Raw genomic sequence first — 14,596 nt, forward strand, 5'->3', positions numbered from 1 at the left:
CTGATGATGTGCCCTGTAAACTTTCACTCAATCCAAAATAAAAACATTTAATAAAAAAAAGAAAAGAAAAGAAAAGACAGAAAGAGCAGTCAGCAAGACAGGAGAAGACCTGGAAAATTATATCTTGCAATGTAGTAAGAAGGGATGCAAAGCAAATTTTAGACTGTGGCTCCATACAATAAGCACTGTACTGCAAACCACAATGTCAGCAGTGTGAGCCCACCAACTGCTCTGCAGGAGAAAGATGAGACTTTCTGCTCTCTCAAAGTATTAAAGTCTCAGAAACCCTATACAGAGTTACCATCTCAACAACGGAACCAACTTGACAACACCAATACTAGCATACCACTAGTGCAGCAGAAGCAATAAAGAGGGTCAGAGGTGTCTGAAAAAAAATTTATAAAAGATTACAAGTAAGCCTTGTTTTGAAAAGTGGGTGGGATTTTGCAAGGTAAAGAAACAAAAGTGCAGTCAAGGCATCATCAAAGGCACAGAGGCATTAAAGCACACAGCAAAACCATGGTTAAGAAGCTGCCTCATGGCCTGAACATGAAGTCCAGGAAGGTGAGGAGAAGATGGTGGAATGGTACTGAAAACTGCAGAAATGCCAGGTTGGAATGGGTTTGGCAGTTTCAGCAGACAGGCAGAAGGTGGAGGAAGAGGCTGAGTGGAGCACAAGCCATATTGCAATAAATTGAGCAGGAGGCAAATTTCAAGGACACTCTTGTTAGGAGAAAAGGAAAACTTGTGTCTATTTAGAGAATGAGAGGAAGGAACCAGTACTAATGGGAAATTAAATATATGTAAGGCTACAATTGCTAGAAGAAGAGCACAGAAAAATAGGAGAGGATGGAATCACTGGGAAGGACCAGTTTTACAGCTTACTGCCACACTTTTTATGCACAGAGATTCCTATCATCATATGTTTGCCAGGTCTGTTTGCTTTGCCCTCATTGACAGGGTAGCACCCATAGTGCCAGCCTAACATATTGCTGCCCACACCCATACACTCAGACCCCATGTGGGTACCAAGAGGCGTTGCATTAGAAAACTGGTTCTCCAGTGTGTCTGCCTCAAATGACCCACCCAAGAAAACATTTCCCCGAGAAGAGAAATCTTTGGACCTACCCCTATAACTCTAGCCAAAAGAGCTATTGCAAGAACTGGTAAGCCAAAGAAGTCTATTTTTTTTTTTTCACAGTACTGTTTAAACTTTTTATTATTAATTGGGTGAAGGTTTGCATAGCAAACGTTTTCCATTTAACAAAATTCATACACATTTTGTTTCATGTCATTGATTATAATCCCCACAAGGTAACAACCCTCATCCTACTTCTACCCTGTGTCCCATTTCATTCCTCCTTCTTTTCTAACCCTTTCTCTCTTCTGAATTTTGTTCTTGGGCAAATGTTGCTCTTTTGTTCTTGAGGGACTGAAAACTCTAGTTTAAAATTAGCAATCTTAGAAAAGAAAATCTTTCAAAATCCTATGAAGCAGACCCATCTACCATGGCCAATATGTCTTCTGCCTATTGCTATTCTGGAGATCCACCCAGTTAAACCAAATAAGGCCAGTCTTAAAGCAAACTGTAAAACTTTCTCCATTCTGGGATCACCTCCTTTGATGTCCATCTGTCTTTGACATGGCTTCTACTTTTATGGAAAAGACCAGATTTTTATGTTGGCTAGAAGTCTGGACTAGAATCTAACACTATTATTCTGTGAGTCTATAGAATGTATTCTCACTCAAGTGTCACCACAATTAACTTGCTTTTATCAGTTGTTGCTATTGTTAAGTGATGTCAATTTGGTTCCAACTCATAACAACCCTGTGTAAGGTTTCCAAGGAGCAGCTGGTGGGTTTGAACTTCCAGACCCACTAAAATCTCACCAGAATTGATTGTGAACTTTAGAGTTCACTAGATGGTGGTCTGTTTAGTTTAATTCCGCTCCTATAATTATTTGTTCTAAGTGGTGTTTTAAATTTTCTGAGCCCATATTTTAAATTGGGGCATTTAAATACTGACTTCTACAGTTGAGTTGTAGCAGCCATCTTAAAATGTGGCATGTACTCTACAGCTCACTACCTATCCCTCTCCGTTGTCCCCTCAATAAGTTAGGCCAAGTGTCTGTTGTTGCTTGTCACCAGGCTTACCTGGCATTGGTGTTTTCCTACGTTGGTCATTTCTCCATCAAAAATGAGAAAACAAAAGTCAAGGGGGCATATCACAATTTTCTTCGTTATTTAGCTTGCTTTAGTTGTTAACACTTATTGCCTGAAGGTCTTTGAGTTGTTCAATTCTTGGTTTACAGTGATTTGATAGAGTTTGGAGCGCTATTTTCCCCTTCATCCCACCTTACCCCCATAATTTCTGCTTCCCTGGGATGAATTAGCAAAGCAAGCAGAAGCTGACTTTACTGAGGATCCTGGAACTTCTTGGCCTCAAGGAGGCTTTATCCCTTCCCCCAAATTTTCCTCCTAACTGTGGCACACACCCATCGGTACATAGATTATTTGGTAACATCAGGTCTTCTCCTACCTTTCCTGTCCTTGCCTAACTCCATGAGGGTGAAACCCAACCCTTGTTTCTTTTCTCTGTCTAAAGAACTCCAGATTCAAATCTTAAGTGTTTGGATATAATCGAAATTAGTTGTAAATTACATTTTTTTGTTTGTTTGTTTGTTTATTTAAACATTGCTTGGTGTTCTGAATACCTGAGTATTATTATACCTGCAGTCTTATTCCTACTTCTGAATATGACATTTCTGCAAGCAAGGTGCTAAGTGCCAGCAATTTACAAAGCATTTCAGGCAGAAGAAAAATCAAATACAAAGGCTCCAAGGCATGAATGGGTCTGAGTGTGACTTAAGAACAATAAGAAGTCTGGTCAACTTGTCTGAGTATTTGAATTGTGCAAATTTCAAATGATTCATTATAAGCTATTAATAAGTCTTACTAAGTGTACACTTTGAAGCAATGTGAAGTCCTCAAAATGTTTAACATTTGTCAGGAAATGCATACTTTCAAAACAGGTATTGGCCGAGTGAACAAAAAACTGTTTGTGTCATTGCCACATGGCGGAGCCTTTTTAGCTGGTAAAATAGTATCTCCCTTTCAAAAAACTTGCATTTATTGCTAGGAGAAAGATCATCATGGATTATGGGAGTTTTACATTTTGTATGAAGGCTTCAGGAGCATATCGCTTGCATAAAATTCAACTGCTCTAAAATTTGATGTGGCAGGAACATAGAGTAAATGACAGTGCAAACGAAAGGATGGAGGAGATGAGAAATACGGCTGAAAAGATGGTTTAAAGTTAGATTGTGAAGCATTTTGAAGGGCATGCATCCTTTACTCATGGGGATACACAAAATACCCCCATAAAAACGGGAAAGAATCACTTCCAAGTGATATTGCCCGGAAGGCACTGTTGTTGTTGTTAAGTGCCATCGAATCGGTTCTGACTCATAGTGACCCTGTATAGGGTTTCCTAGGAGCAGCTGGTGGGCTTGAACTGCTGACCTTGCTGTCCAGATTGACTTTGCAGTCCAGCTCATTAACTCACAGCACCACACCAGGACTCCAAAGGCACTGGGTTGGCACTTTACTTCTCCCAAATTTCCTCCTTCCTTGTTCCTTTCTCTCTTTCTTTCTTTTTTCAACAGTTTATTGAGCACCTATGAGCACCTACTGCATGGAACCCACTGCATTACGCAAATATGCTGCACAAGACCTCTTTAAAGTGTGCAAGAGCAAAGATGTCAGTTTAAGGACTAAAGCTATTTTCAACAGCCTCATATGCATGGGAAAGTTAGACAGTGAATAAGGAAGACTGTAGAAGAATTAATGCATTTGAGTTATGGTGTAGGAGGAAAATATTAAAAGTACCACGAACTGCCAAAAAGAACAAACTAATCTGTGTTGGAAGAAGTACAGCCAGAATGATCCTTGGAAGCCAGGATGGCCAGACTTTGTCTCTCATACTTTGGACATATTATCAGGAAGGACCAGTTCCTGGAGAAGGATATCATGCATGATAAAGTTGAGGTTCGGAGATAGAGAGGGAGACCCCCAATGAGATTGATTGACATAATGGCAGCAGCAATGGACTCAAATGTAGCAACGATTGTGAGGTTGGTGCAGGACCAGGTAGTGTTTCATTCTGTTGTACATAAGGTTGCTATGGATCAGTACTGACTCGACGGCACCTAACAAAAACAACAGTGCTTGGAAGGGATTGTACTAAACACTTAAATACAGAAATGAATAACATATTGGTCCTCAACTTCAAGGAGCTTCAATCTAGTGGGAGACATGGACAACAAAATGGATCATTATTTTTTAAATTGATTAAAAAAAATTCATTGAACGCTTATTATGTGTCACTAGATATTAAAATACAGAGGAAAAACCTAACAGTTAAGGTCCCTGTGTTTCTGAAACTTACATTTTAGTGGAGGAGACAGACAGTAAACAAATAAATACAAATAAATAGTGCTACATGGTATAAAGAAAGTAAAACCAGATGAGGTGAGAATGATGGTCAGCGATAGTTATTGGATGAAAAGCCTCTATGAAGATGTGACCATTTGAGAATAGGAAGAAATAGCTAGCCATGTGAAACTCTCATGAGAAGGCTACAAGAAAAAGGAAAAGCAAATGCAAGGATCTTATGATAGGAACAATCTGCACTCAACATGTCATAACTCAGCTTCTTTCTAGCAGTAGGATCTGCCTTCCCCAGTGCTAGCTCACTCTTGGGCTTACTTTCCTCATGCAATTTCAGTGAAAGAAAGTCTGACTTCCTATCACTTCTTCCCAAGAGTGAAGATAAAGTTTTCAGGAATTCACCTACAGAATTTCTCCCTGAATCTTACTGGACAAAATGCAGTCAGACACCTTTTCCTAAACCAATCATTGGCCAGAGAAATGGGTTTTACCCTTATTATTGATCTGGCCCATTCTTAGTTCAATAATCAACTCTCCAGATTGCATGATAGGGCAGAGTTCGATGTTCACTTTACCATAGTAAGGAATTTGGTCTAAATGTAATAGGAAATCATGGTGAAGTTTTAAGGAGTGAAGAGTCATAATCTGTTTTATGTTTTTAATGATAGCTTTGAAGATATTCATAACATATTTAGTAAGTAAAAATAATATTCAGTATATATAAAGAACTCCCAATTATCAATAGGAAAAATATAAAGAAATCAATAGAAAAATGGGTAAATGACTCAGACAGCCATTTTACTAAAAAAGAAGCATGATTGGCAAATAAACAGCAATAATAGATATTCAAATAAAACTATAATAGGATGCCACTTTATGCCCAGACAGACAAAAATTTAAAGGCAGACGTTAAAAAGCACTACTGCAATTTTTATACACAACAGATGGGAATATAAATTAGTGTAACCATTTAAAAAAACATTTGGTACTGTCTTATAAAGTTGAAGATGCCCATACCCTATAAACTAGCAACTGTTCCTGAGTATAGACTCTAGAGACACTCTGTCCAACATGGTAGCCTCTAGCCACTTGTGTTATTGTTGTTGTTAAGTGCTGTCTAGTTGGTTCTAACTCATAGCAACCTTGTATAGGATTTCTGAGAAGTAGCTGGCGGGTTTGAACCGAAGACCTTAGGTTAGTAGACCTTGCTTATCCTACAGCACCACACCAGGACTCCATACTATTCATTTATGGCTATCTAAATTTGCTATGAATTTAAATTAATTAAAATTAAAATTTAGTTTCTTAATTGTAGTTACATTTCAAGTACTCAGTAGCCACATGTGTCTAGTGGCTACCATATTGAACGATGTAGATATAGAACATTCTTATAATTGAAGACTTTCTAGTGGACACTTGTTGTTGTTGTTGTTAAGCACTGTCAAGTCGGTTCTGACCCATAGCAACCCTGTATAGGGTTTCCAAGGAGCAGCTGGTGAGCTTGAACCACCAACCTTGAGGTTCAAATTGACTTCGCAATCCAGTGCATTAACCCATGGTGCCACACCAGCACTTCCATTGGACACTGCTATCCTAGAAAATTTCTTGCTTGTTTGTACTTGCAGTCATAGTCAGCACTGCTTATTTCAGCATTATTGGTGACTGCATAGAACCTGGGAGGGAAATTCAGTAATTCATTAACAAGAATTTGCATTAATTGTGACATACAATAGAGTACTACACAGATGTGAAAAATCAACGCAGACAAACTTCACAAACACAATGTTGAATGTGAAAAGTTGCAGGAGAGCACAATGAATGAGGCCATTTTTTTTAAAGTTTTAAAACCAAGCAAAATTAAATCGTGTATTATTTAGAAGGAAGGAATCCTGGTTGACACTGTGATAAAGCACTGTGCTGCTAACTGAATGGTTGGCAGTTCAAATCCATCAGCCGCTCCTCAAGAGAAAGATGCGACAGTCCATAAAGACAACAGCTTTGGAAACCGTATGGGCAGTTCCACTCTGTTGTATGTCATTTCTATGAGTTGGAATTGACTCGAATCAACAGATTTGGAGTTTATTGTTTATAGATATATACATGGATGATAAAAGTCTTTGGTTTTTGTTGTTTTAAACAAGAGCATGCTAAACACTAGGGGAAGTGGTGGTAAATAAGATCTGGGAGGGACAGTTAACATCAAAGATATGGACTGTGTATTCTATTTCTTCAGTTGATGGATTGTTGTTAAGTGCTATCCAGTTGGTTCTGACTCTTAGCAATCCTATGCACAACATAACTAAACACTGCCTGGTCCTGTACCATCCTCACAATTGTTACCCTTAAGCCTATTGCTGCTGCCACTGTGTCAATGCATCTTGCTGTGAGTCTTCCTCTGTTTCACTGACCCTTCATTTTACTAAGCATGGTATTCTTATACAGGGACTGGTACCTCCTGATAACATGTCCAGAGTATGAGAAATGAAATCATCCTGGCTTCTAAGGGTCATTCTGCTTGTACTTCTTCCAAAACAGATTTGTTTGTTATCCTGATAGTCCATGGTACCTTTAATATTCTGTAACACCATAACTCAAATGCATCAATTCTTCTGTGGTCTTTATTATTCATGGTCCAACTTTCATATGCACATGAGGCTATTGAAAATGCCATGGCTTGGGTCAGGTGCACCTTAGTCCTCAAACTGACATCTTTGTTCTTGAACACTTTAAAGAGGTCTTGTGCAGCCTAATGCAATACGTCATTTGTTTTCTTGCCTGCTACTTCCATGAGTGTTGATTGTGTATAAAATTAAGTCTTTGACAACTTCAATCTTCTCTCCATTTGTTGTTGTTGCTTGCTGTTGAGTCAGTTCCAATTCATAGCTACCTTGTATGGGGCTTCTGAAGCTTTAAAAATCTTTGCAGAAACAGAAAGCTTCATCTTTCTCCCGCTTTCTCCATTTGTCATAATGTTATTTTTGGTCCAGTTGTGAAGATTATTTTGTTTTTTAACATTGATATGTGGGTGTTTATTCTCTTCATAAAGACCTAATTTTTTTAGGTCACTCTGGCTTCAGTGTGAATGATTTGCTGAAGGGAGACAGGACACCTGTTAGGAGGCTATAATTTGGCCAGCCAAGGTGAATGGTGACCTGTTTCAGGAAGGCAGCAGTGGAGAGGAAAAGAAGTAGATGACTCTAGGTAGATCACCCTAAACTTAACCCTAACTATTATGCTGGGGTAGAAGTTTACCATCAGTGGTCTTGTCAGTTTGTCATATTGTGGTACCCTGCATTTCCCATGATGCTAGAAGCTATGCCACCAATTTCACGTATCAGCAGAGTCACCCATAGTGGACAGGTTTCAGTGGAGTTTTCAGACTAAGGCTAAGAAGAATGTACTTCTGAAAAAATTGGCCAGTGAAAACTTTGTGGGTAGCATCAGTACATTATCTGATGTAGTGTCAGAAGATCAATCCCTCAGATTGGAAGACACTTAAGATACACTGAGGAAGTGCTTTCTTCTCAAAGTAGACTTGTCCCTAATGACATGAGTAAAGTAAAACTTTCAGGACCTTATCTGTGTCAAGAAGTCTAAGCTGCACTGCCAAGAATTTAAGGAATACCAATTGAGATGTTTCAACAAATGGATGCAATGCTGGAAGCTCTCATTGTTTTATGCCGAGAAGTTTGGAAGACAGTTACATAGCCAACTGAAATGAGATTTTTGCACTCATTCCAAAGAAAGATGATCCAATGGAATGTGGAAATTATCTAAAAGTATCATTTCATACGCAAGTAAAACTATGCTTCTGATAATTCAAAATGGTTGCAGCAAAACTGCCAGAAATTCCAACCAGATTCACCAACACCATAATTCAAATGCATTGATTCTTCTATAGTCTGTCTTTTTTTCTTTCTTTTAAAGTTTTTATTTGGATTGAGTGAAATTTTACAGGGCAGATTATCAGTTTTACACTCAACAAATCATATACCTTGTTTCATTACAATGATTATAATCCCTTCCATGTACCATCAGTTAACAGTATTTCTATTTACTTTAGCTCTTTTTTATTTTTTAAACACTCACGCATATATAAAAATTATTTACACCACCAAAGGGCACATTCTGCAAGTCTGCCTCCTGGCTGCCATCTCTTAGTTCCTCTCTTCCCATGAATCTAGAGTCCTCAGTTGCTCCCTATCTCCTTGTCCCAATCTCTGCCTTCATCTCTGGTGTCACTGATCTCTGGATAAGGTCTCACATTCTGTTTGTGCTCTTCTCCCTTGATGATCCTAGGGTCCTTTGTTTCTGGACTATAAGATTAACTCTTCCCCCATTTTTGTTATAAAAGTTCTATCTTTACAATTGTGACAGTCACAATTAGTCATGATAACAGTTACTATTGAATCATAAGAATCTCAAGCCAGATTCAGAAGAGAACATAGAATGAAAAATATCATTGTTGATGTCAGGTGGGTCTTGGCTGAAAGCAGAGAATGCCAGAAATATATTTACCTGTGTTTTATTGATTATGCAAAGGTACTTGACTATGTGGATTATAACAAACTATGGACAATACTGCACTGAATGGGAATTCCAGAACACTTAATTGTGCTCATGTGGAACTTGTACATAGACCAAGAGGCAGTAGTGTCAGCAAATCAAGGGGTTGTGTCCTTTCATTATACTCATACTCATTCAGTCTTCATGCTGATCACATAGTTCAGGATGCTGAATTATAGGAAGAAGAACACGGCCTCAGGATTGGAGGAAGACTCATTAGCAATGTGTGCTATGCAGATGACATAGCCTTGCTTGCTAAAAGTGAAGATAACTTGAAGCACTTACTGATGAAGATCAAAGATTACAGGTTTAAGAGGAATTACAGTTCAATAAAAAAAAAAAAAAAAAAAACACCCTCACAACTGTAGCAAAAAACATTATAATGAATGGAAAAATATTGAAATTGTCAAGGATTTCATTTTACTTGAATCTACAATCAACATTCATGAAAGCAGTAGTCAAGAAATCAAGTGACATATTGCATTGGGCAAAGGAGTCCTGGTGGCACTGTGGATAAGGCATTGGACTGCTAACCTCAAGGTCAGCAGTTCAAACCCACCAGCTGCTCCAAGGCAGAAAGATGAGGCTGTCTGCTCCTGTAAGTATTTATAGTCTCAGAAACCCTACATAGGGTGGCTTTGAGTTGGAATTGACATGATGACATGAGGTATTGCATTAGGCAAATCTACTGCAAAAGTTTCGTTAATGTGTTAAAAAGCAAATGCATCACTTTAAGGATTAAGGTGTGCCTGACCCAAGCCATGATATTTTCAGTACTTTAACTTGTGTATGAAAGCTTGATAATGAATAAGGAAGACTGAAGAAGAATTAATGAATTTGAACTATGGTGTTAGTGAAGAATAATGAATATACCATGAATTATCAGAAGAACACATAAATCTGTCTTAGAAGTAGTATAACCAGAATGCTCCTCAGAAGCTAGGATGGCAAGACTTCATGTCATGTACTTTGGACATGTTATTGAGAGGGACCAGTCACTGGATAAAGACATAATGCTTGGTAAAATAGAGGGTAAGCAAAAAAGAGGAAGAACCTCAATGAGATTGGAGGGCAGTCCAGTGCTTATCCTACAGTGGCTACAAAGAGCGGCTACAAACATATTAACAAGTATGAGCATGGCGCAGGACTGGGAAGTGTTTTGTTCTGTTGTACATGAGTTGCTATGAGTCAGAACCAAATGGATGGCACCTACCAACAACAAAAGATGTTTGCACTGTATGGTGTGGAGCAGAGATGAAGAATATCTAAATCAGACTGGGAGCTGTAGGAAAAAGTTCATGGAAGAGATGGCAGATTGAATGAGTTCTGAAGCATAATGAGGAGCTTATCAGGTGATAATAACTTGGGGGAAAGGCATTCTAGATGTAGATAATGACTTATGCAAACATTTTAAGGCATTGTTGTTAAGTGCGGTCAAGTCAGTTCTTAGCAACCCTGTATAAGGCTTCTGAGGAGCAGCTGCTGGGTTTGAACTGCCAACCTTTCTACTCAAACTGACCTTGCAATCCAGTGCATTATTCTGCAGCACCACATAGGGGTCACCAAATATTTCTTAATGGTGGTGGAATACTTTGGAAAAAGATAGTGGTGATGTTTACATAAAATGGTCAATGTAATAATCAATGTCACTAGACAAATATGCATGTAAAAACTGTTGAATTGGCAACTTTTTTGTTTTATATATATATATATATTTAAATGTTTTATTGTGAATTATGTGATAGTTTACATGGGAGAACATTAGTTTTACATTCATCCTATCGTATATCATTTCATTGCCATGGTTACAATCCCCTCCATGCGTCATCAACCAACCAAAGGGTATATACACTAGAAACCTGTCCCCCCCTCACCCCACCCCCTGGTCATCAGCACACAGCCCCTCTCTCTCTCTGTGCCCAAAGTCCCCAACTGCCTCACCTCTCCACATCATCATCTCTGCCTCTATCTCAGACATCACTGCTTCTCTGGGTAGGGTCCCGCACTCCGCTCTTCTCCCTACATGGTCCCAGGGTCCTCCACTCCTAGACTGAAAAGTTAATCACTCCCCTCCTGTTGCTACAAAATGTCTACCTTTATATTTCCAACCCTCACAATCAGTCCTGATAACAGTTATTCACTATTGTATCACAAGAGACCTATCCGCATTTCCTTTCATCAGCCCCGCCTAGACAGATTGGATACTACTCAGTGGAGAGTCTACCTTCCTCCATGCTCTCTGAATCTAGGTTCTCTCTTGAAAGCTTGTAAGCCAGTCACTTCTTGCCTTTGTAGCCCCCCCATTTTGGGTAGCCAATGTCCAATTTGCCCATCCCTGTCTACTCTGTGTATGAAAGGGGTAGGAATGATCCTTGCTGTAAGTGTTATATATATATATTTTTTTTTACCATAAGTAATACAACAAAAATCTTAGGGCTCCATGTCTCTGGGAACTGAAAACATTGAGTGTAACTGGGATTAAAGAGTCAGAGTGAGTGGAAGGGATGGCAAGGGGTAAGCATTGAAGACCAAGTCTACCCACTGAAGAAGTGAGATCTCACCCTGAAATATTCAGGTAAAGTGCCCCTATTTTTTCTTTCCTTTTGCCATGCAGAAAGGAATTGTTAAATACCATAATGTTGGTTCGGACTCATAGCAACTCTGTAGAATTTCCGAGTAGAAGCTAGTGAGTTTGAACCGCAGAAAGGACTATCGTTGTGAAAAATAAGGCAAGACACAGATCATATAGTGCTGTGAGAATCTAGTTACAAGATGGTCCTAGTGGGGCTACTCTGAAAATGCTTCTCTTTGCACTAATCAATTTTATAAAAAGATTAATCATAATCATCTAGAACTAACTTTTGTTGAAGGTTGAAATGAAGATAAAGGGAAAAGCAAAGCAAATAGAAGAGAAAATTACAAAGATGAAGCATGAGAAATTGGACCTGAGAGAAAATAATAATTAAGCACCATTGGAAGGGTTTCTAAGGACCAGCTGGTAGGTTTGAACTGCCAACCTTGTACAAGGTCACTATGAATTGGAACCGACTCAGTGGCACTTAGCAACAACAACAACCATTGGAGTGCTTATCCTACAGCACCACCAGAGCCACTTATCAGAGGATTTTCTTTTAGGAATGCCGTTAGACTGACTTTACTTAGGGCTGCAACAAACAAAAATGAGGGCTTTCTTTAATTCTCCTTTTGTTTACATTCTACATTCTTTACTATCTTAAGCAAATATTTAAGTATGATAATTATGGCCTTATTATCCTCTTTTCAGAATTGAAACCGAGCACAAAAATCTCAGAAATAAAGTTGACATGCAGGAGTCAACGATTCATTTCCACCTTTTCCTTTGTAATATTTTGTCATCAAATTTCCGTTTTTGCATCTCATCTCACTTGTCTTTCATTTCTGTTTCTTTCTTTATCACTCCCAAAAGACTGACTCATCAGACAGACGTAAAACTGAACACATTCACAGAGCAAATGAAAACTAAAAATAGGTTAGCACACATCTCACCCTCAAAATGGATCCAAAAACTGGTTTCTCGTTTTAGGACTAAGAATCAAAAGACAAAACGTAAGTGGAAACATTTTGAACTTCAAAGACATGCCAATCTAAACAATTAACCTGCAGACTTATAAATTGCTGGGTATTGTTATATGCCATTTTTCAATTTGCCACAAAGCAACTATTTAGGGATACAAATGGTTTGGGTTATGGGTGCTTTTATTCTAGGATTTGACAAATAGAACAGAATTATAAAGTTTTTCTTAGGCACATAGTACACAGGTGCTAATTTTCCACTGTGGCCCATTTTAATTTGTCTGATATGGGAAGTAAACAATGATAACAATGCAATGTGGAACACAAAGAATCAATAACAGAAACCTTAATTGAAATTTCTCTGTAAAATCATAAAGTAATTATATTTGCATTTGTTGTTGTTGTTAGGTACCATTTAGTCAATTCTGACTCGTAAGTATCCTACATACAAGAGAACAAAACACTGCCCAGTCCTGTGCCATCCTCACAGTTGTTTCCATGTTTGAGCCCATTGTTGCAGTTACTTTGTCAGTCTATCTCATTGAGGGTCTTCCTCTTTTTCTCTGACCCTCTACATTAGCAAGCATGATGCCCTTCTTCAGCGACTGGTCCCTATTGATAACATGTCCAAAGTACATGACATTAAGTCTTGCCATCCTAGCTTCTGAGGAGCGTTCTGGCTATACTACTTCTAAAACAGATTTGCTTGTTCTTTTGATAATTCATGGTATATTCAACATTCTTCATTAACACCATAGTTGAAATTCATCAATTCTTCTTCATTCTTCCTTAATCTTTGTCAGCTACTGGTCCCAGCTTGTAACATGTTCACTGTACAGGAGATGAAGTCTCAAATTATGAATCTTTAGTAGAAATAATAACTTGTTAATAAATCATTAGATATTTTCTTTAAAACACGTCTGACCTTCATTTCAAATTGGGACAAAGTCCTTTAGACTGGTGATTTCCAAATGAGCCAAGTTTATTATTAAACACTTTTATGAAGTACCATAACTATAAAATCATTTCAGGAATTCAAGGCTTTGATTCATTAGCAGCAACAAAGTCTATATCTTCTTAGCTGGAATTTTTTAATGATCCCCTTGAGCTGTCTATAAAACCTACAAATAACAGATGGAGTTTTTAAAAATGACCTGTTTGGGGCTGAGAATCTGTTTAAAAAGGAACATAGTTTGAAGAATGACATACAAGGAGTTGGAAGACCCTTAAGAGTTGTTTGATCATCATGAGATATTGTTTAATGTCAATCATACAATATGAAGGATCACAAGATCTTAAGGGACTATCTTCTGGCTCCGTCTCAAAAGTTAAGCAGCTCTATATGAAGTGAGGGGAGATGCACAAGAACACCCAAACTTGCAGATATTACCCATTCAACCTAGCTTCAATGGCTTGATGACCAGAACTCAACTAGAGGAAGATTAAAAAAAAAAATTGATAAAGGAAACAAGTGTAAATTGCTACAATTTGATGAACTTAACCTATACTTATGGATGTAGTAGCTTAAAATACCAACTGAGAAGCAAGGAGTCTTAACATCAAGGATCAATCTTATCCCTTCTGTACACAGGGTTGATAGGGATGGGCAACTTAGACATTGGCTACCTAAAATGGGGGCTTATAAAGTCCTGATGTGGCACTGTGAGTTAATGCGCCACACTGCAATGTCGTTTGAACTGCAAGGTCGGTGGTTCAAGCTCACCAGCTGCTCCTTGGAAACCCTATACAGAGTCGCTATGGGTTGGAACCAACTCAATGGCACTTAACAACAACAACCACAACATATGTATGTATATGTGTTGTTGTTGTTAAGTGCCATCGAGTCGATTCTGACTTACAGAAACCCTGTATAGGGTTTCTGAGAAGCGACTAGTGGGTTTGAACCACCAACCTTTTGATTAGCAGTCCAGTGCTTATCCTACAATGCCACACTAGGACTCATACACACACACACACACACACACACACACACACACATAGTGGTGATGGTGGTGGTTGTGTGTGTGGA

The sequence above is a fragment of the Chrysochloris asiatica genome, unplaced genomic scaffold, assembly GCF_000296735.1.
Source record: "Chrysochloris asiatica unplaced genomic scaffold, ChrAsi1.0 scaffold00054, whole genome shotgun sequence".
Classification (NCBI taxonomy): domain Eukaryota; kingdom Metazoa; phylum Chordata; class Mammalia; order Afrosoricida; family Chrysochloridae; genus Chrysochloris; species Chrysochloris asiatica.